This window comes from Aulonocara stuartgranti (assembly GCF_965226115.1).
Source record: "Aulonocara stuartgranti genome assembly, chromosome: 3".
NCBI classification, from domain to species: Eukaryota; Metazoa; Chordata; class Actinopteri; order Cichliformes; family Cichlidae; genus Aulonocara; species Aulonocara stuartgranti.
The window spans coordinates 50,757,965-50,779,390 of record NC_138941.1 but is presented as its reverse complement, the minus strand read 5'-3'; the positions used below and the strand labels follow the sequence as shown (position 1 = coordinate 50,779,390).

Sequence of the window (21,426 nt, the reverse complement as noted above, 5' to 3'; positions counted from 1 at the left end):
AATTGGTAGTAGGCTTTCGAGCTTATACAGCTTGGAGTAAGACAACATGCATGAAGAGGATGATGTGGACAAAATACTCATTTGCCTAATAATTCTGCACTCCCTGTATAGTTATTATATTAATCATTCTTAGTTATTATAGCAGTGAGTTTGAACTGGCCAATATTATATGTATTGTCAGATTATTATGATATATATATATAAACACCCAGCACGCCCCTGCGGGCGGTTTATCCTTCAAGCTCGGGTCCTCTACCAGAGGCCTGGGAGCTTGAGGGTCCTGCGCAGTATCTTAGCTGTTCCCAGGACTGCGCTCTTCTGGACAGAGATCTCCGATGTTGTTCCCGGGATCTGCTGGAGCCACTCGCCTAGCTTGGGAGTCACCGCACCTAGTGCTCCGATTACCACGGGGACCACCATTACCTTTACACGTTACTGACATTTTTGTAGTAATTTGCACCTAAAACTTTTTTCATTTGATGAGTAACACTATAAAAGAGTTAATATTAAATTTAATTCTAGTTATGAGTTAAATTTTACTCTATATGGTAGTAGAAATTTTACTCCATGAGAGTTTAGTTTTAACTCCTATAAAGAGTTGAAAAATCAACTCCCGGAAAAGAGTTACTCTAACTCGGCACTAGAGTTCATTCGATGGTCACGCATGTACACTCAAATGTAGTTAATCTGAACTCCCAGAGAGTTTATTCCAAAGACCAGAATTTGCTGTGTAGGAGCTATTTGTTCTTATTTTTTATTATTTTGAAATTAGTTAAAGTTTGTTGTTAGTTTACTTATATTCTGGGGTTTATTTACAAGTTTATTTGTAGGTTAATATTTGTTTCAATGTTTTGTTTGTTTGATGTTACCTTGTTAAATTAGTCAGTAAGAGCTGTAGGGCCATTTTGTTTCTATAAATAAAGAGACTGGTATAGGACCTGAGACCTAGCTAGTTAAGATGAGCACTCGGCTGTCAGGGTTCGTTTAGCTAATCTGTGCAGGTGAATGAATTTACCCGACTAAAGAAATCAAGAGAAACGCTCCGGGCTACTCAGTCACTAATTACTGTTACTGTACTTTTATTACAAGTATGATACTGTAAAAGCAACAGGCTGCACCCTGCCTCAGCTCCTGTGCAGAGCTGATTATTAAATATGTGCAAACAACAGCATGTTTTCAGTCTCTTGCCACATCTGTAAAGACAGAAACATTTTTTTTTTAAAAAAAAGCTTGTACTTCAGTAACTCCTCATTAATCGGGAAGTATGGATTAAAGTACAGTAGTGTACTGTAATACTGAAAAAAGAAGAGAAGAACTTCAGATCCTGAGTGTGTGAGGACAGAAGAATCAGCTTTATTTCAATTTTGAGGGATACAATTTACATTTGAGTTTGTGATGATTCTGTTGTCTTTGTGACTACAGGAGCTGCCCTCAGATTCAGACCTCAGCACCACCCAGTGACAGCAGACAGATCATCCAACATGTTCACATGTTAACTGCAAAATGAACTGATGAAAACAGTACAAAGGTTAAAGTACCACATGTGCTGTGGTGAAAGCTGCAGCTTTATTGATACAGTTAAAGACAAAAAACAAAAGGATTAATCACTCATGTAACTGTGTCACTATATTTCAGCATTAACAGGACCTCAGTTTGGTGTTTCACTTAGCTGCTGATCTCAGACCTGCACAGCTTCCATTTTAAACACTTTATGTACTCAGCTGCATGAAGAGCACGTTTGAGTTTCTCTGACACAATTAAATAAAACCTGATGAAGGTCAAAGGTCGTCACTTGTATGTTGAACTACAAACTTGTGATCTGGAATTCTTTCACAGTTTTTTGCAGATACTGTGTTATTTACCACAAAGTGATTCAAAGTTATTCATACCAGAGTAACCAGAGAGGATCATATGTTTTTAAATATATAAGTTTCTACAGGACTGAATATAATATCTTTATGTAAAAGTCCGGAGCCTCTGGGGAGTATCCGAGTATTTATAACATTACACAAACCAAAGGTCTCCATCACAGTGTTCATGAAATGCTGGGTTTATCCATCTCCTGGGGCGGGCCTACGGGGGAGCTCTGAAGATTTCCCTGTGAGGGAGCTGTTGGTGAAGGTCATGAGTCCTGCTTGATCAATGCGATGAGCTTCAGTGTTCCTGTTGTTTCTTAAATGATGCCTCTCTCAGTGGGTCAACAGAACATCTGGCACAGGACAGCTGTGATGAAAGAAAGGGAAGAAGTTTCTCCAAACCTCTGGACCCAGGAAACCCAGGTCTCCCTCACTAGTTTCTGTCCAGGGTGAATGTAGCCATTGATATAATATGGACTCTATTATTAAATGAAAAAAACAAATTACACTACACTACTGAAACATTCTGCTGATGTTTTTAAAGTTTCCATGTCACCAGGCTGTAGAGGGCTCTGAAGATTTAAACCGTTTTAGATCCATTACACTCACAGTCTTATGTTAAAATCTCAAAGGACAGCATTATATTTTTGATATTAACAGTAACTCTGAGCCTCTGTAGAGTGTGCAGATGATCTCATCGCTGTCTAAAAATGGATAAAAAAAAACCCTAAGAAGTGCTGAATCATTCAATAACACAGACTATTAGAGTAACAGGTGTGTAGCATTTCTAACTAGCAACAAGCCTCCAACACAGTGCGTATGCTAGCGGCTAATCTAGCTAACGAATTAACAACAGAGTGATTTTAGAACTATAAAATGATAAGCTGTGTTTCTTTTTTTTATAACAGTGACATGGTTGTATTTACCTTAATTAAATGAGTCGTCAGTCGCGGTAAACCAGCAAAAAACTCGATAACAGACACCAGGCCCATTATAGCACCATTGAAAAAGAGGCTCTTGCCTTACTCCTTGCGTTACAGCATTTTGAGGTCTATGTCGGGTCAAGTGTGCTGCCTGTGCAGGTGTTTACCGATCACAACCCACTGGTGTTTCTTTCCCAAATGCGCAACTCCAATCAAAGACTTATGTGCTGGTCGTTGTTATTGCAAGATTTTAACTTGGAGATCAATTACAAGAAAGGGAAAGAGAACGTGTTGGCTGATGCCCTGTCTAGAGCACTTTCTCCTTGAATTAAACATTTTGGGGGTAATGTTAATTCTTGGGAAAGGGGGTGTTATGACTGTGATCGTAATCATGTGTGAATTTGAGTGTCCAGGTGCTCCTCCGGGATTGGTGCATCCAGGGTGGATGGCTCACACCGATTGGCTGAGGACTGGGAGGCAGCGGATAAGAAGAGACCGCCAGGGATTGCCAATTCATTCATCCTCGGCCCAACCCAACCGGCAGACCGTTCACTGTGTCAAAATATTATGTTAATGTAAGAGCATGTAGGGGTGGACCGCCTTTTTGTTTGATCAGTTTTCTCCTGTTTTTGTTAGGCAAGGAGGAAAGTGATTGTCATTTGGTTTAGTTCTTTTGAGTAGGTAAGTTGTGTTTATTCCTGAGATAGGTTACCTTTTGTTTGTTGTTTTGGCCTTGGGTTCACCCTGAAGTTATGATATGCTCCCTTCCTTTGTTTAACTGCACTTATTGTAAATAAATCACTGTCACAAAATATTAAGTGTGTGACGTGCTGCTTGGGGTTGGACGGGGATGGATCACCCTTTATGTTGTGGTCTGGCCGCGCCTAGACGGGCCATAACACTGGGCTACATAAAAAGTGTAGAGGGACATGTTTGCGGTCATGTCCAGCGGGTGTATGGGCGGGAGCGTTACACAGTCGGTCCACCTCAAGTCACTACTGCGCAGACTCTGGCTCCAAATTTGCAAGATGGCAGCCTCCACAAGTGGGATATTTCGGCTTCATTTTTGCACAATGGGAGGAGGCGGTGTCGCGTCATCCATCTTTTTTACAGTCATTGGTATGCACTAACACTTAGGACCATATAATAATAAATATGTCCGTGATGAAAGTTGGGCAGCACGCTAACGTCCTTACTCCACTCTGTATGCTCGTATGGGTCAGACCCTTTAACTCCTTTGATTTTTTCCTCGTACTGTTTTTTGCCTTATCGTCAAGTCTGTCTTCATACGGACCTGCCGTGTTCTCCGTCGTTTTGTACATAACTGTTTTTGGGGCAAATAAAATGGAAGTAGGGATTAAAACCGCAGAATTAATGATTACCGGTGCTGGAAATACTAGCGCTTGGTGCAGTGTTTTGATTTTGTTGCCACTCATACTTGACATGCAATGCGTGAAAGTCACGTGGTCTGTCAATCTCTATTTGTGCCACAAAACCAGCCAATCACAGACTTGAATGTAAAAAAAATCTGATTGGCTGTTTCGGTCTCCAATCACCTCGAAATGACAAAATGCAATATCAGACCATCATACCAGAATCCATTTCGTCCAAAATGCAAATGAGGCAGTGGCGAAGGGAGACAGAGTGGCGGATTTTGAAATATTAGTGTATGACATCTCATGAAAAAGAAAAAAAAAATAAAGCACTGAAACGAGCTCTGCTCTAAGGCGCCGTCTGGACACAGTGGAGGTGGTGAGTGACAGGAGAATGGTGGCTTAGCTGTCATCCCTGTTGGACATCCAGGAGACTCTGATAGCACTGAGCAGCTCCTTCAATGACAGGCTGCGGCATCCATGGTGTGGGACGGAGAGATATTGCAGGTTTTTCCCTCCAACTGCTGTCAGACTCTGAAAACTTGTCTCTGCAGATTACCACACATGTGCAGACAGACAGACAGACACACACACACACTTGTAACCGTCACCCCGATTTCCTACTATGAAATCAAACAAAACAGATTTCATTTAATATTTTATTCCGTTTTATTCCATTAATATTATTCTGTTAACATTTTTCAGTTTTATCTACACAGTGCCAAATTGCAACAACAGTCACCCAATTGGGTAGCATACAGTGTTCAGGAGTAATGGAATATATGTACGACCATTACGTATTTAAAACAAAAAATATGAGTAACTGTATTCCATTACAGTTACCGTTTAAAAAAGGTGGTATTCAGAATAAAGTTGTTTTATTGAAATAAAGGAATTACACGGCGGTATTTTCCTGTTTCATATGTTGAGCTATGCTCTCTCTATTTTTTTTGGTAATTCCACACTGGTGGAAACCCAAACAAAACACGCATTAAGAGGCGCAAATGCCTGTGTCTCAATCTCACATCTCATAATGATGTAAAGAAATATTTTTTAAAATGATTTCATATAAAGCCAAAAGGCAGAGTGTTACAGGTATCACCCTAAAGAATGTAGCCTCATGGGCAGTGTAGTTCGTGCTGCAGGGAGAATGGACTGCTATACCCGTGTCTGTGAGCACCAGGGAGGGAGAAAAAGGAGAGTGTAAAAGTACGAGCTGTCACCGACCAGAAACAGGAGCTGGAACCATGTAAATATAATAACAACCACTGCAGCCAAAAAGAATGCCTGATGAGCCCAGTTGTAAGTATGCTATTAAGACTGGACGGTACACTTTTTTGTGTTTTCCTCTGAAACAATAAGTTCTGTTGGAGCAGCCTTTCAACGTCTCTCTCGTAATCCAACATTGTGGACCTCATACTGTACTGTACTTACTTACAGAGCAATTCAGGATGACAGTTTCAGCCACCCTGTCCAGTACCAAAGTCCCTCTGTATGCGAGTGAATGTTAGACAGAAGCACTAAAAACCTTAGATAAAGTGCTTGTGTGAATGGGTATGATTGGGTGAATGCATGAGTTTTATAAAGCGCTTTGAGTGCTTATTGTCAAGGCTGTGTGCAGGCAGGCAGGATAAAGAACCCAATATGCAGACTCATGGAGGCGGAATTCAAAGTCCTCTGCTTTATCGTAGGCCAAGTTTAAAAAAAAACAAAAAACGGAACAAAACTTAAACTGAGCCACGAACACTGAGAACAGAAACAGCCATGCCAGTCTGAGGGTACAACATGACACTTACAGAAAGGAACACGGGGCTTAAATACACTGAGGGAGTCATCAAGGAATTACAGACAGAAGGGGAACACAGCTGGGAGGAATGAGACCTAATGAGACAGGGGAGTGACGCTAGCAACACTGACATAAGACATAACCCTTCAAAATTAAACAGGAAACTACTCACGAAGACACAGACTTGACACAGAACTAAACCTACAGTCGTGGCCAAAAGTTTTGAGAATTACATAAATATTGGAAAAGTTGCTGCTTAAGTTTTCATAATAGCAATTTGCATATGCTCCAGAATGTTATGAAGAGTGATCAGATGAATTGCATAGTCCTTCTTTGCTATGAAAATTAACTTAATCCCAAAAAAAACTTTTCCACTGCATTTCATTGCTGTCATTAAAGGACCTGCTGAGATCATTTCAGTAATTGTCTTGTTAACTCAGGTGAGAATGTTGACGAGCACAAGGCTGGAGATCATTATGTAAGGCTAATTGGGTTAGAATGGCTGACCTGACATGTTAAAAGGAGGGCGATGCTTGAAATTGAAATCATTGTTGTTCCATTGTTAACTATGGTGAACTGCAAAGAAACACGTGCAGCCATCATTGCGTTGCATAAAAATGGCTTCACAGGCAAGGATATTGTGGCTACTAAGACTGCATCTTAACTCATTCACTGCCAGCCATTGGCAGTGAATGAGTTAAACCCATTGACTCATTCACTGCAATTGACGGCTATAGACGTCAATGGCAGTGAATGAGTTAATCAACAATTTATAGGATCATCAAGAACTTCAAGGAAAGAGGTTCAATTCTTGTTAAGAAGGCTTTCAGGGCATCCAAGAAAGTCTCCTAAAGAGGATTCAGCTGCGGGATCGGAGTGCCACCAGTGCAGAGCTTGCTCAGGAATGGCAGCAGGCAGGTGTGAGCGCATCTGCACGCACAGTAAGGTGAAGACTTTTAGAAGATGGCCTGGTGTCAAGAAGGGCAGCAAAGAAGCCACTTCTCTCCAAAAAAAAACCAACCCATGAGGGACAGATTGATCTTCTGCAGAAAGTATAGTGAATGAACTGCTGAGGACTGGGGCGAAGTCATATTCTCCGATGAAGCATCTTTCCGATTGTTTGGGGCATCTGGAAAAAAGCTTGTCCAGAGAAGAAAAGGTGAGCACTACCATCAGTCCAGTGTCATGCCAACAGTAAAGCATCCTGAGAGCATTCATATCTGGGGTTGCTTCTCATCCAAGGGAGTGGGCTCACTCACAATTTTGCCCAAAAACACAGCCATGAATAAAGAATTGTACCAAAACACCCTCAAACAGCAACTTCTTCCAACAATCCAACAACAATTTGGTGAAGAACAATGCATTTTCGAGCACGATGGAGCACCGTACTATAAGGCAAAAGTGATAACTAAGAGGCTTGGGAAACAAAATGTTGAAATTTTGGGTCCATGGCCTGGAAACTCCCCAGATCTTAATCCAATTGAGAACATTGTGGTCAATCAAAAACCCACAAATTCTGACAAAGTCAGTGAAGTGATTATGACAGAATGGGTTGCTATCAGTCAGCATTTGGCCCAGAGGTTGATTGAGAGCATGCCCCATCGAATTGCAGAGGTCCTGAAAAAGAAGGGCCAACACTGCAAATACTGACTCTTATCATAAATGTCATGTAATTGTCAATAAAGGCCTTTGAAATGTATGAAGTGCTTGTCATAATATTTCAGTGCATCACAAAAACAACTGAGACAAAGATCTAAAAGCAGTTTAGCAGCAAACTTTGTGAAAACTAATATTTGTGTCATTCTCAAAACTTTTGGCCACGACTGTACACTAAGGCACAAGACACATACAAGACACAAAACCTAAGAACAAAACCTGAATAAACTGTAACATGGAATTATACTAATAAACAACAAAGCATAACAAAAACATCAGATTACAAACCATAATACAAAGGAATATAAGAAACTGAAAATGCTGGGTTAAAATGACCCAGAACCGTGACACATTGAGAGTAGAAAAGCGCTATTTAAGAACCAGTCCATTAACCATTTATACCCAGGGAATGCCATACCCTGCATTTACAGATCCACAAAGAAGGTGTTCCACTCAGACCCATTGTTAGCAGCATAAACTCAGCCACTTACAACATCTCGAAACACCTTGCTACCATCCTAGCACCTCTTGTGGAGAACACCCACAAGAACTCCACCAACTTCACCGACAAGGTCCAGAAACTTACCCTGGATCCAGATGAAACTATGGTGTCCTTTGATGTAGTCGCTTTCTTCAATTGCATAGCTACTACGGAGGCAGTGGAGACTGTCAGAAAACGACTACAAGAAGACAGCACCTTGGAAGACACAACCAAATTCACCTTGCCAATCAGATTTGCACATTGTTGGACCTCTGCCTTACCACCACATATTTCAAATACAACAAGGGTTTCTACAGTCAAAAACTTGGATGTGCCATGTACTCCCCGGTGTCACCTATTGTAGCCAACCTTTATATGGAGAAGGTGGAAAGAAAGGCTCTTGGCTCGTTTAGAGGGAGAGTACCTTAATCAAAACCCAAGCAGTGGAATCCTTCACTGCTCACATTAATGCCGCGGATAAAAACATCAAGTTCACCAGAGAACACACAAAGGATAACTGTTTGCCATTCCTGGACTGTGCCATGCGCATTGAAGAGAATGGAAACCTCAAAATTTAAGTTTACCGGAAGCCCACACACACGGACCAGTACCTCCTCTCTGACTGACACCACCCCATGGAACACAAACTCGGAGTAATCAGGACTTTAAAACACCATGCAGGAAATTTTCTGCTCTAAGCCTGAAGGGAAAAAGAAGGAACACACACACAAGGAAGCTCTTAAAACATGTGGTTATCCTAATTGGGCTTTCATCAAGTCAGTAAAGATGCACAGAAAAGAAGATGAGACATTAGCTAGGCAGGATAAGAAAGACAAAGGCAACAACATTGACATCCCCTATGTAGCTGGTGTATCAGACAAAACTCCTAAACACAAACTTAACAATGTAGTGTTGGTATTAAAAAATTTGCATTGCCTCAATAAAGCTATGCTTTTTTATTAATAAGTGTTAAAAAGTTATACAGTGTAGTATTAAGTAGACACAGCCCTGAAAATAAAGGCATTAGACTATGTGTCCTTGGGGAGTAGAAAGCTGTAGACTTTCGCCCACGCTTGCCTGGGAAAATGTAGATAAGAGGGGACCATCTCTAGTGGACAGTTACTGAGACACAGGGTGGGCCATTTGTATTGTATTTGTATGCCATGGATCTCAAAATGGTGGTGTGCCCCTAACACTTTTATTACAGAAGCTTTCTCATTCTACAAGGTGGGCCATTTATATGGATACACCGTAATAACATGGGAATGGTTGGTGATATTAAAGTCCTGTTTGTGGCACATTAGTATATGTGAGGGGTAAATGCAACCCTCTTCTCCCACTCTTCACACACTGATAGCAACACCGCAGGAGAAATGCCAGCACAGGCATCCAGCATCCATAGTTTCAGGTGCTGCACATCTCGTATCTTCACACCATAGACAATTGCCTTCAGATGACCCCAAAGATAAAAGTCTAAGGGGGTCCGATCGGGAGACCTTGGGGGCCATTCAACTGGCCCACGATGACCAATCCACTTTCCAGGAAACTGTTCATCTAGGAATGAACGGACCTGGCACCCATAAAGTGGTGGAGCACCATCTTGCTGGAAAAACTCAGGGAACCTGCCAGCTTCAGTGCACAAAGAGGGAAACACATCATCATGTAGCAAATTCAAATATCCAGTGGCCTTGAGGTTTCTATTGATGAAGAATGGACCCACTATCGTTGTACCCCATATACCACACCAAACCATCACTTTTGTTGTTCCAACAGTTCTTGGAGGGATCCATCCAATGTGGGTTCGTTTTGTTTGTTAACTTCACCATTCACATAAAAGTTTGCCTCATCACTGAACAAAATCTTCTGTGTGAACTGAGGGTCATGTTCCAATTTTTGTTTTGCCCATTCTGCAAATTCTGTGCGCCGATCTGGGTCATCCTCGTTGACATGCTGCAGTAGCTGGAGTTTGTAAGGGTGCCATTTGTGGGTAGCTAATATCCGCCGAAGGGGTGTTCGACTAATGCCACTCTCCAGTGACATGCGGCGAGTGCTACGCTGTGGGCTCTTGCTGAATGAAGCTAGGGCAGCCACTGATGTTTCTTCATTAGTGACAGTTTTCTTGCGTCCACATTTTGGCAAATCCAACACTGAACCAGTTTCACGAAACTTAGCAATCAGTTTGCTAACTGTAGCATGGGAGATGGGTGGTCTCGTAGGGTGTCTTCAGAATCAGAATCAGAATCAGAATCAGAATGGGTTTATTGCCAGATGTTGAGGTTTACAACATTAGGAAATTGCTGCGGTGCTTCAGTGCAGACAATAAGACAATAAGTCTTGCATTGAAATCTGCTGCAATGACCTGGTTTCTGCGTTCACCAGATATCAACACAATTTTGATCCGCTCCTCACGTGTTAACCTCTTCGACATGTCAATGGCTGTGAACAAAGAGAAACTTGTAAATAACTCATGAAAAAATAAAGTTACGTTGAAACCAAGCACACCATTGTTTTTCTTGTGACATTACCAATAAGTTTGATGTGTCACATGGCCCTCTTCCTATTGAAAAAACAAAAGTTGTATCCATGATGGCCGACTTCTAAATGGCCACCATGGTCACCACCCATCTTGAGGAGTTTGCCCCCTCACACATACTAATGTGCCACAAACAGGACTTTAATATCACCAACCATTCCCATGTTATTACGGTGTATCCATATAAATGGCCCACCTTGTAGAATGAGAAAGCTTCTGTAATAAAAGTGTTAGGGGCACACCACCATTTTGAGATCCGTGGCAACGTGTCATGCAGGACGCATATCCCTTATAGAAGTAATAAAGCGTTAAATGGCCTATTGAGCAGTGTTTTGTCTTCCATTGGATGCCTCTGAGGAATCAAAAGAACTCAGCGAAGTGTTGATATTTACAATAGTGTAGAGCTGGGCGATAGAACGATAACGATATGTATCGCGATATAACTTTTACTCGATAGAGAAATTAAGCTATCGCGATAGACCTCGCCGCTCTTGTCCTCTTTAAAAAAATAAAAAAAAATTTTAAAAAAAGGTCAGCCGATCCAAATTCAGTAGCGCAGAGCCGAACCAATAACAGCCGCAGCGTCACGTCACGTGACTTGTTACGTACAGCACAAGTGCCAAGCCGCACGTGTGTTTGTTTGGGAAGCAGCCAGCGGGTAATGGAGGAAATGAGTGTGCCGACTAGAAAAATCAACCGAGCGTGACCGAAGAGAAAACAGATGATGGTTCCAATGCCGGAGAGATTGTCGAACGGAAGAGCCATAGAAGTTCCGTAGTGTGAAGGTATTTCAGCTATTTCAAGTCTGACAAAAAACAGAGTAGCGTGCACTGTAAATTGTGCTGAAAGCAAGTCTGGAAATACAATAAACTGGTGCATGCATCACACTGTGCGCCACGTTATTGTTTCGGTGAAATGAATTTCTACAATACTGTTACTGTTAATTCTACTCTCTGCAGTGTTTAAATGCTTACATATACACACAGTTACTGTCCGTCCACACATACGACTCGGTTCTGCTTCTATGCCCCAGCTTTGTTTACTTTTTCCCACCGAGGCTTCTAGACTTCTGATTGGCCAACATTTCTGCACGGTTAGGAATCTAGCGCCACCTGCTGCTTTGGCATGTTCATAGCAGCGTTTTCCTTCATTTCTGCCTTTATGTGTAGACGGGATTATTTTTTAAAACGAAAACGGAAAATCTCCGTTTTCAAAAATACCCGTGTACGTGTGGACGTAGCCTCAGTCTCTGACTGGAAGCGCTAATTCGTCATTCGGCTTTTGTCAGACTAAAGTAACTGTTAAAACTGTTTGAAAAGCTCAGCTATACAACAAGGAGAGATTGAGAATTTCCTTTTAGTTCTCAGTTTATTTGATATTGACAAAAGTTAGTCAGTTTTGTCTGTTCTTCTGTAAAACAAACTAAGATTTATTTTTAGAATTAATATTTTGTTTCTAAGTGGAATTGACAATTTAGTCTGTTTCATTTGTTCTATTTTGAAACTTAAACGCTTTAGCGGCTGCCTTTTGTGTAGTTTGCAATATTTGCCTTTATTTATCTGAAAAAGTCTCATGTTCCTTAAGTACATCTACCCTGTTGAACTTATTATGGGAAATAAATATTTAAAAACAAGCTGCTGATAATTTCACATTTTACTTGTGAGGAACGGCACATTTAAATCTTACAAATATAGTTATTTGGCTTATATCGTGATAGATATCGTTATCGCCTGAAATGAAAAAAACATATCGTGATATGAAAAAATCTCATATCGCCCAGCTCTACAATAGTGTATGCAGTAGTGTAGCGAGGAATTCCCAGACCTCTACATTGGATAGACCAAACAACCACTTCATAAATGCATGGCACAACATAGAAGAGCCACCTCAATGGAACAAGATTAGGCTGTCCATCTGCATCTAAAGGACAAAGGTCACTCGAGGATGCCAATGTTCACATTTTGGACAGAGAAGACAGATGGTTTGAAAGAGGAGTGAAAGAAGCCACCTACGTCCACTGTGAATAATTATCTTTGAACAGAAGAGATGGTTTACGACACCAACTGTCTGCCATTTCTAATCCAATTTTGAGATCCCTTGCCAGACGCCTTAACAACCACGGTCAGAATACGGTCCTCTCAAGTTAGTATTGTCATGATGGTACTGAGTGACAGACAGAAGAAAGGACTCACAGACAGGGAAATAAACGCAAAGAGGCAGATTTATTGTTGTAGCAAAAAAATACTCTCAAACACCAAAACATACAAAAATACTAATAAACAAAACCACACACATACACAACCCAAGAACTGGAGGTTTCATTAGGAACATAATAATGATGAAACAAGAATAGGTATGTCCCAACTGCTGAACACCTAAGCTGGGAAAAGGGCAAACTGGGAAGACAGAAGAGCAACACCAAACGCAGTTCAGACACAAGCATTTCATTGCATATCGTAGTTTGTATGACTGTGCATGTGGCGAATAAAATTAAAACTTGAAAGTAAAACAAACTTGGAGAAAAGGTTGATAAAACAATGTGAAAAAGAGGGTGTCAGGTTTATATTGTTGATTGTCATTTATGCTTAGAAATATTTACTCATATATGCTTAAGAGTTTATAGTCGATGTCATATTGATAGGGGTCTGATCCTTAGTAGTCTACAAGGCTTTGTGTGCATTCCAGAGTGTTCTGGCATTCACACCCACATCCTGGGAGCATGGGAGAGGTCGTACCTTCTTTTATTGTTTCATGGTAGGATAAACACATCTATATCTGTTTTAGTATAAGTGCCTTATGTTTAGATGGACTGCTGGACTTCCAGACCAGCAGGTTTAGGGAAGTCGTTTATGGGGTCACATTCTGACCCCACACACACACATACTTACACACACACATACCTACTCACACACACACAGACAGTACTCTTTGTTCACATATATACCTACGTAAGACGTCATGTGTTAATGAGCCTATGCATATTCATGTAACCTCAATAAAAGAGCAGTGTTACGAGGGAGCAGACGAGAGCAACTGGAGTCGGGCGAAGGAATGGCGCTTGTCCAGTTCTCTCCCGTGCACAAGAATCATAAAGAACTTTACCTGCTTGTGTCTTGAACGTTCCAGCAAATAGGTTTATGCTACAAACCTATCAGAGGGAAGATATGATAACAGAACCTAAAGACTAGAAATTACAAATATTACATAAAGCAGAAGAACAAATACAAGAACAGAAATAGAAATAAACACTAAATATTACAATATTCAATAAAACTGAAGCTAGAAACCGCCAATGCCCCAAAGCACAAAACACTGGGTCAAGACCCAGTACTATGACAGTTATAGGAGTCTGCAATCTTAAACTTAACCTCCTAGGACATGGCATCCACATATGTGGACATCACATTTTGGGTTATTTAGACCAAAATACTAAATTTTGCTTTACAAGGGCCTGATATCCACTTACGAGGACATTATACTGCTACTGTTCTATCAAAATTGTAAATGAATATCCTCATATGTGGCTCTTATTTTTCTTAAAAACAAAAATAAGGTAAAAAAAGAAAAAAAAAATCTGGTAATTCTTTCTTTTGATGTTCTTGGGCCCCAATATGCCCAAATATCAAAGAGAAATCAAAAATGCATGCCGTGGAAGAGTTCGGGTCTTAGGAGGTTAAGATGATTGACCAGGACGTCCAAAAGAACTTTGTCAGAGCAATGTCACATTGGTCTGCCAGTTTTGTCATAGCACGACATATAGTGTGGATTTTCTGATGACTCAATAATATTTGTTATAAATGAAAGACTTTCCACAAATTTCACAATTACCATAATTCAACACACACTATAATTGCAGTGTGAACGATCAGATTTTTTTTGAATGTGTACATAGAAGTAACAGCCTTTTAGCACTGACTGCTTAAAAATGAATTAACTCCAGTGTGGATTAGTTGATGATTTCTTAAAGTATCCATGCGACCAAAACCCTTTCCACACTGACAACAGACAAATGGTTTAATGCCAGTGTGGATGGCCTGATGTTCTTTTAAGGTTGTATGCAGAGTAAAAGATTTTCCACACTGATCACAGATGAATGGTTTCAATCCAGTGTGGATGAGCTGATGTTTTTTTAAGCTGCCACTCTGAGTGAAAGCCCTGTCACATTGATCACAGCTGAATGGTTTAAATCCAGTGTGAGCGAGCCGATGTTGTTTTAAGTTGCCATTCTCAGTGAAGGTCTTTCCACACTGATCACAACTAAATGCTTTCAATCCAGTGTGGATGAGCTGATGTCTTTTTAAGCTTCCACTTTGAGTGAAAGCCCTGCCACATTGATCACATCTGAATGGTTTAAATCCAGTGTGGATGAGCTGATGTTTTTTTAAACTGCCACTCTGAGTGAAAGCCCTGTCACATTGATCACAGCTGAATGGTTTAAATCCAGTGTGAGCGAGCTGATGTTGTTTTAAATTGCCATTTACAGTAAAAGACATTCCACACTGATCACATCTGAATGGTTTAAATCCAGTGTGGATGAGCTGATGTTTTTTTAACTTGCTATTATGAGTGAAAGCCTGTCCACACTGATCGCAACTGAATGGTTTAATGCCAGTGTGAACGAGTTGATGTCTTTTTAATTTGCCATTGTCAGAAAAAGACATTCCACACAGATCACAGCTGAATGGTTTAAATCCAGTGTGGATGAGCTGATGTTTTTTTAAGCTGCTACTCTGAGTGAAAGCCCTTCCACACTGATCACAGCTGAATGGTTTAATGCCAGTGTGGACGAGCTGATGTATTTTTAAACTGCTATTACGAGTAAAAGCCTTTCCACACTGATCGCATGTAAGGCTTCTGTTCCCACTGTCAATGCGCTGTCGTCTTCTGGCCTGCTTCATAGTGGTAGAAGTCTTCTCCACAGGGATCACAACAGGTTCATCTTTACTTGCAGGAACTGGTTGGGTTATGTTGCAATCATCAATGGACCGAGGTTTCGACATGCTTTCCATTCTTTCGCCTACAATGACAAAGAACCAAAACAGTCACATGCAGTTATGGAACGACCAAACCTACAAAGTGTACATATGACGCCACATTGCATTCTTAGAACCTTACTTCAAATTAAGACCATACTTCCAAGAAAGAAAATCCACATATGCATTTACGCATCTATATACATCTACATACTTATATACAGACGTGGACAAAATTGTTGGTACCCTTCGGTCAATGTAAGAAAAACTCACAATGGTCAAAAATAACTTTAATCTGACAAAAGTAATAATAAAGTTTTTTTTTTATAAATCTTAACCAGTGAAAGTCAGCTGAATTACTTTAAAAAATAAATGCATGAAACAGGCCTGGACAAAAATAATGGTACCCTTAGAAAAAAATGAAAATAATGTGACCAAAGGGACATGTTAATCCATGGTGTGTCCAATCTTGTAATCAGTCAGTGGGCCTATATATAGGACTCAGTGTGTTGATTGATGACATGGTGTGTATCCCACTCACCATGGACCAGAGGAAGCAAAGGAAAGAGTTGTCTCAGGAGATTAGAAAGAAAATCATAGACAGGCATGTTAAAGGTAAAGCCTATAAGACAACCTCCAAGCAGCTAGATGTTCCTGTGACTACACTTGCACCTATTATTCAGAAATTGCAGATCCATTGTACCGTAGCAAACCTCCCTGGACATGGCCGCAGGAGGAAAATTGATGACAGATCAAAGAGACGGATAATCTCAATGGTAACAAAAGAGCCAAGAAAGGCTTCTAAAGAGATCCAAGCTAAAATTCATACTCAAGGAACATCAGTGTCAGGTCACACCACCTGTCATTGTTTGAGCCAAATTGGGCTACATGGGAGACAACCAAAGAGGACTCCATTGTTGAAAACAAATTATAAAAAAGCCAGACTGGAATATATCAAACTACATGTTGACAAGCAACAAAGCTTCTGGGAGAATGTCCTCTGGACAGATGAGACAAAAATTGAACTTTTTGTCAAGGCACATCAGCTCGATGTTCACTGACAGAAAAATGAAGCATATCAAGAAAAGAACACTGTCCCAACTGTGAAACATGGGGGAGGCTCGGTTATGTTCTGGGGCTGCTTTGCTGCATCTGGCACAGGGTATCTTGAATCTGTGCAGGGTACAATGAAATCTCAAGAATATCAAGGGATTCTGGAGAGAAATGTGCTGGCCAGTGTCAGAAGGCTTGGTCTCAGTCGCAGGTCATTTGTCTTACAGTAGGACAATGACCCAAAACACACAAACACCCAAGAATGGCAAAGAAGGAAACATTGGACTATTTTGAAGTGGACTTCTATGAGCCCTGACCTCAATCCTATTGAGCATCTTTGGAAGGAGCTGAAACATGCAGTCTGGAAACGGCGCCCTTCAAGTGGGCCAAAATACCTGCTGAGAGGTGCAGAAGTCTCATTGACAGTTACAGGAATCGTTTGATTGCAGTGATTGAGTCAAAAGGTTGTGCTGCAAAATATTAAGTTGTGGGTACCATCATTTTTGTCTTGGCCTGTTTCATGAATTTATTTTTTAAATAATTCAGTTGAAGCATAGTTGAAAAGCAATATCTGACTTTCATTGGTTAAGATTTATAGAATTTTTATTTATTATTACTTTTGTCAGATTAAAGTTATTTCTGTGACCATTGTGAGATTTTCTTTCATTGACCAAAGGGTACCAACAATTTTTTCCATGTCTGTATACCAGATGCTGATGTTTACTTTCCTTTTGTCATTTATGTTGGAAGTGATAACAGAGCTGTTAATTTGGTTCACAAATCCCTCAGTCAGAACATTTATTATATTTAGATGGAAGCAAGCGAGTTAACTCCTTGGTAACTTCTAACTTAGTTAAATGTCATAAATTCCGTGTTCATGGATGTTAAACTTAATTGTTACACCTGGTAGAACAGCCACACTCATCTTTTTATTGATGGTGAAAGAATTTAGACAGTTTTTCAGCTCTCAGTAAGGCTGCAGTGGTCATTTGACTTTGGGACCTGCACCAGAGTTTGGGCCCAGACATGGCTAATGACATCAGACATAAAGACTGGATAGTGCTGGTCTACCAAGTCATAACCAGGTCACTAATAGGCAAGTTAATTAATACAGTTGATACACTTTAAAAAACAAAACAGGTTAGCTGAACGAAAGCACTTATACTGCGGACAACCAATACATGTCATCGTCCCAAAAAACATGGCCGCTCCAACGGCTTCAAAATAGTTTTAAACAACAAAGATTTAATGAATAACAAAAAAAATAAAAATTGTAGTTATTCTCAAGTATGTTTTTTGTGTAGTGGAGATAATTTGTAACATATTTTGAGTAACTTGTCATAATAGTCGGGTTTCCTTTTAATGAAAGCAGGTTGAGAACCTGACCTGGTAAACTAACTGAATAATGACCTCATTGAATTGAGCTGTTTCTGTGGAATGACTCGTTCTGAAAACTGATGAGTACATACCATAAATATACATTTTTAAATATAAACAATGTTTTACAAGTATTTCACAGACAAATGAACAATTACAAACAAGTCATTAATAGCGATGGGTATCAAAACCCAGTTCTTGTTGAGAACTGGTTACCACTGTTTCAATTCCTTGGAATTGTTTGCCATTTTTGCAAACGATTCCATTATTGATTCCAGTCGCCCCGAATGACGTCACCATGTTGCGGAGCGTCATTTACCTGGCAGGAATCACCGCGCCTAAGCGGCTCAAACACTCAAAAGTTTGGTTATACTTTACGAGAACGGATGACAACAGGGCAACTTGCAATACTTGCAAAGTAGATATTTCATTTAGAAATAGTTAGCTAGTTTAGTGTTTTCTGTTAATTTATGTTGTAAATTTATGTTGCATATAGCACCTTGGTTCCTGGAGGAACGTTGTTTCGCCTCACTGTGTACTGTTAAACTGTATATGGTTGAAGTGACAATAAAGCCAACTTGACTTGAGGAGGAAACACTACGAATATGCAAAAGCATTTGCTCACAAAACACGCGATGACCTTAAATCAGGGCTGCCCAATCCCGGTCCTCGAGAGCTACTATCCTGCAGATTTTAGATGCATCCCTACTCCAACACAGCTGAATCACATGGTTTGATTACCTCTTCAGCATGCCATCGTGTTTGGCAAAGGCCTGATAACAAGCCATTCATTTGATTCGGGTGTGTGGGAACAAGGATGCATCTAAAAGCTGCAGGACGGTAGCTCTCGAGGACCGGGATTGGGCACCCCTGTCTTAAATGAATGTCGTGGTTTTAATTCCGCTCCAGACTCGTGAATCTCAACCCAGCAGCAGCGGTAAAGTTTGCACGTCCTCTCCCGTTAATACGGCAGGTAAATAATCAACTAACAGTGCATATTATGTTAGCGCGATCTGCCTTATTACAAAACCTGCCATTACTGTGCATTTAGGTGACCGTGATGAGAGAGACAGACAGAGTCTGGCTCAGATGCTGGCAGTTCTCACTGCAGTCTACCAGTAGCATCTCCTTTCAGGCCAGGATAGACGAATGTCACCGAGCTGTGACTAAGTTTGTGGTAAAAGGCTTGCACCCATTTGCCACAGCAGATGCCCCCAATTTTCGGTATGTGAATGTGTTTAATTGTAGGCAGGGACATTACTGGATATTCTTGTGTAATTGCTACAGAATAATTTATGTTACCCTTTGTTATTGCTACAGAAGAATATTTATTTTATTATTTTACATTTACAATTTTTTTTCCTGGGGACCCTGTGCCCATTGAAAAGCCGTAGGCTGTGGATCTCTTATCTCACTGTTGGGTTTGTAAGGCCGTGTTACTCCTAAATTTCTATCTTGTTCAAAGAGAAGATATAAAACAAAGTTCTAAGCTAATCGACCTTAGTGTTCTCCTTTTTTAAAAAGAATCGATAAGGGAATCGATAAAGAATCGAATCGTTAAACAGAATCGAAAATGGAATCGGAATCGTGAAAATCTTATCAATACCCATCCCTAGTCATTAAGATATTCTAGTTGCTTTACGAAATTTTTCTTCAGCAGTGATCTGTCTCTCATTTGGGAAAGACAGGCAAAATGTCAGTGTGTACAGAATTAGATGTTATTATTATTAATAATAATCAAAATAATTACAGATTAATGTCTGTAGAATAATGTTGGTGATTTTTCTTTGTCACCTTTGATGAAGAACCAATGTTTCTGACTACAGGTGCTGAGATGCTGCTCCAGCAGACTCTTCGCCTCCTGCCAGTCACCTGTGACAGCAAAAAGATTTTTATTTTTTAATCCAGTTAAAATTATTGTAGGGCACTACTGCAGACCATTGTATTGTGTAGCATTATTGTGCCTCATAGGTTCAGCACCAACATCAGAATCAGAAAAACCTTATTAATCCCAGAGGGAAACTAAGTTGTCATAGCAGGAAATATACAACAAACAACATGCACTCACTGAGCTTACGAAGACAGGGAGCTGCTACAACAGCCTGCCGCTAGAACAGCGTCATCTTAAAAGACACATTACTGGTTGGTGATTCTGTTATTAAATGTTGAGTCTGTTGTATTCTATCCACCTCATCAAATCATAATACTCAGTACAACATCTTCATTTGAAGGAAAACAAATAGCTGAACACAAACGATTAAAAAAAAACAAGGTCCTGCTGGAAGCTCCAAGCAGACAAAATGACAGGGGCTGAACGGAACGTACAGCCGAAAACAAAATTAGCTAAGAGAGAGAAACCCTGTAGACAGTTATCGAGTGAGGCAACTAATATGATTATAATGTACTCACCCTCGACCCCCTCTCAGAATAACCCGAACTAAAGATACCCCAGCGAAGAAGGCCGGCTTTGTAGTTGGACTAGGACTAGTAAAGACAGCTGGCTCACTCTCCTCCCATGTTAATGGCTACCTTGCAAAGAGACCAAGCTGTCCGAGCTACGAGAGCGTATATGTTTCCAATTACGCATGAGAAACAGAAACGTGATCTGCCGGAGACCAGAGGGGCAGCAGTAAGGAAGCTCAGTACAGCCCACACAATATTTGCCTCAGTCGGCTTGAAAAAAACCTCAAACTCCTTGATAACAAGTATGATGACTGTGATTACACTCTTTCTTCTGAAGGCCTACTTTGTGCTCTGGGCGGGCACGCGCACTACGTCTTCTTCGTCTTTGTGGTTTGTCGGCGGTTGGCAACAAACGTTGGCAAACAACGATGTGGTGTAATACCGCCACCAACTGGTTTGGAGTCTGTTCATGATTCGCTCATACCAAATAATAACACTAATAAAAAAAATAAAAATAAAAATAAATAGATGAATACTACCGCATATATACATCCTCGTATCCTTCCATACAAATCAGCCTGTTTTAGAAACAGGCTAATAAAGCCCCCAAAAACTTTCACATCTGGATTTCCTTTTCAAAAATCCTTTATATCTTGCTTAATCTTGTTTTCCCCCTGGTTTTAAATTATATAACTTCTTTCTTCCTGATCTATTTCAGAGTGCAACAGAACATGTTCTATGTTTGTCATTTATTCCACAGCGACTACATTTCCCCCCTTGATGTATCCCTGTAATGAATAGTTTACAGTTTAACCCAGTGTGTCCAAAAATGAATCTCCTCTCTCCTGGTGCTCTCTGTACTTCTTATGTGTCCTGTTTTCCTTTGAATAGAATAAAACCACCCCCTTGTCCTCTCCTCCTCCCACCGCTACCATCTTTTCCTCATTTTCTGTGAATTATCATGCTCTCCATTTCTGCTTTGCTAATACTGATATTTAAATGTATCTGATCT

At 40.4% G+C, this 21,426-nt stretch overlaps 1 long non-coding RNA gene across 1 annotated transcript; it reads right to left on the bottom strand.

The window, feature by feature from the left end:
• Nucleotides 1-12,811: 12,811 nt before the first annotated feature.
• On the bottom strand, nt 12,812-20,780 carry LOC309703808. Its single transcript, XR_014276036.1, has 3 exons — nt 20,421-20,780; nt 19,806-19,883; nt 12,812-15,625 (listed from the first exon to the last, which is right to left on the bottom strand). It is a non-coding gene; the product is annotated as an uncharacterized lncRNA (long non-coding RNA).
• Nucleotides 20,781-21,426: the final 646 nt, after the last annotated feature.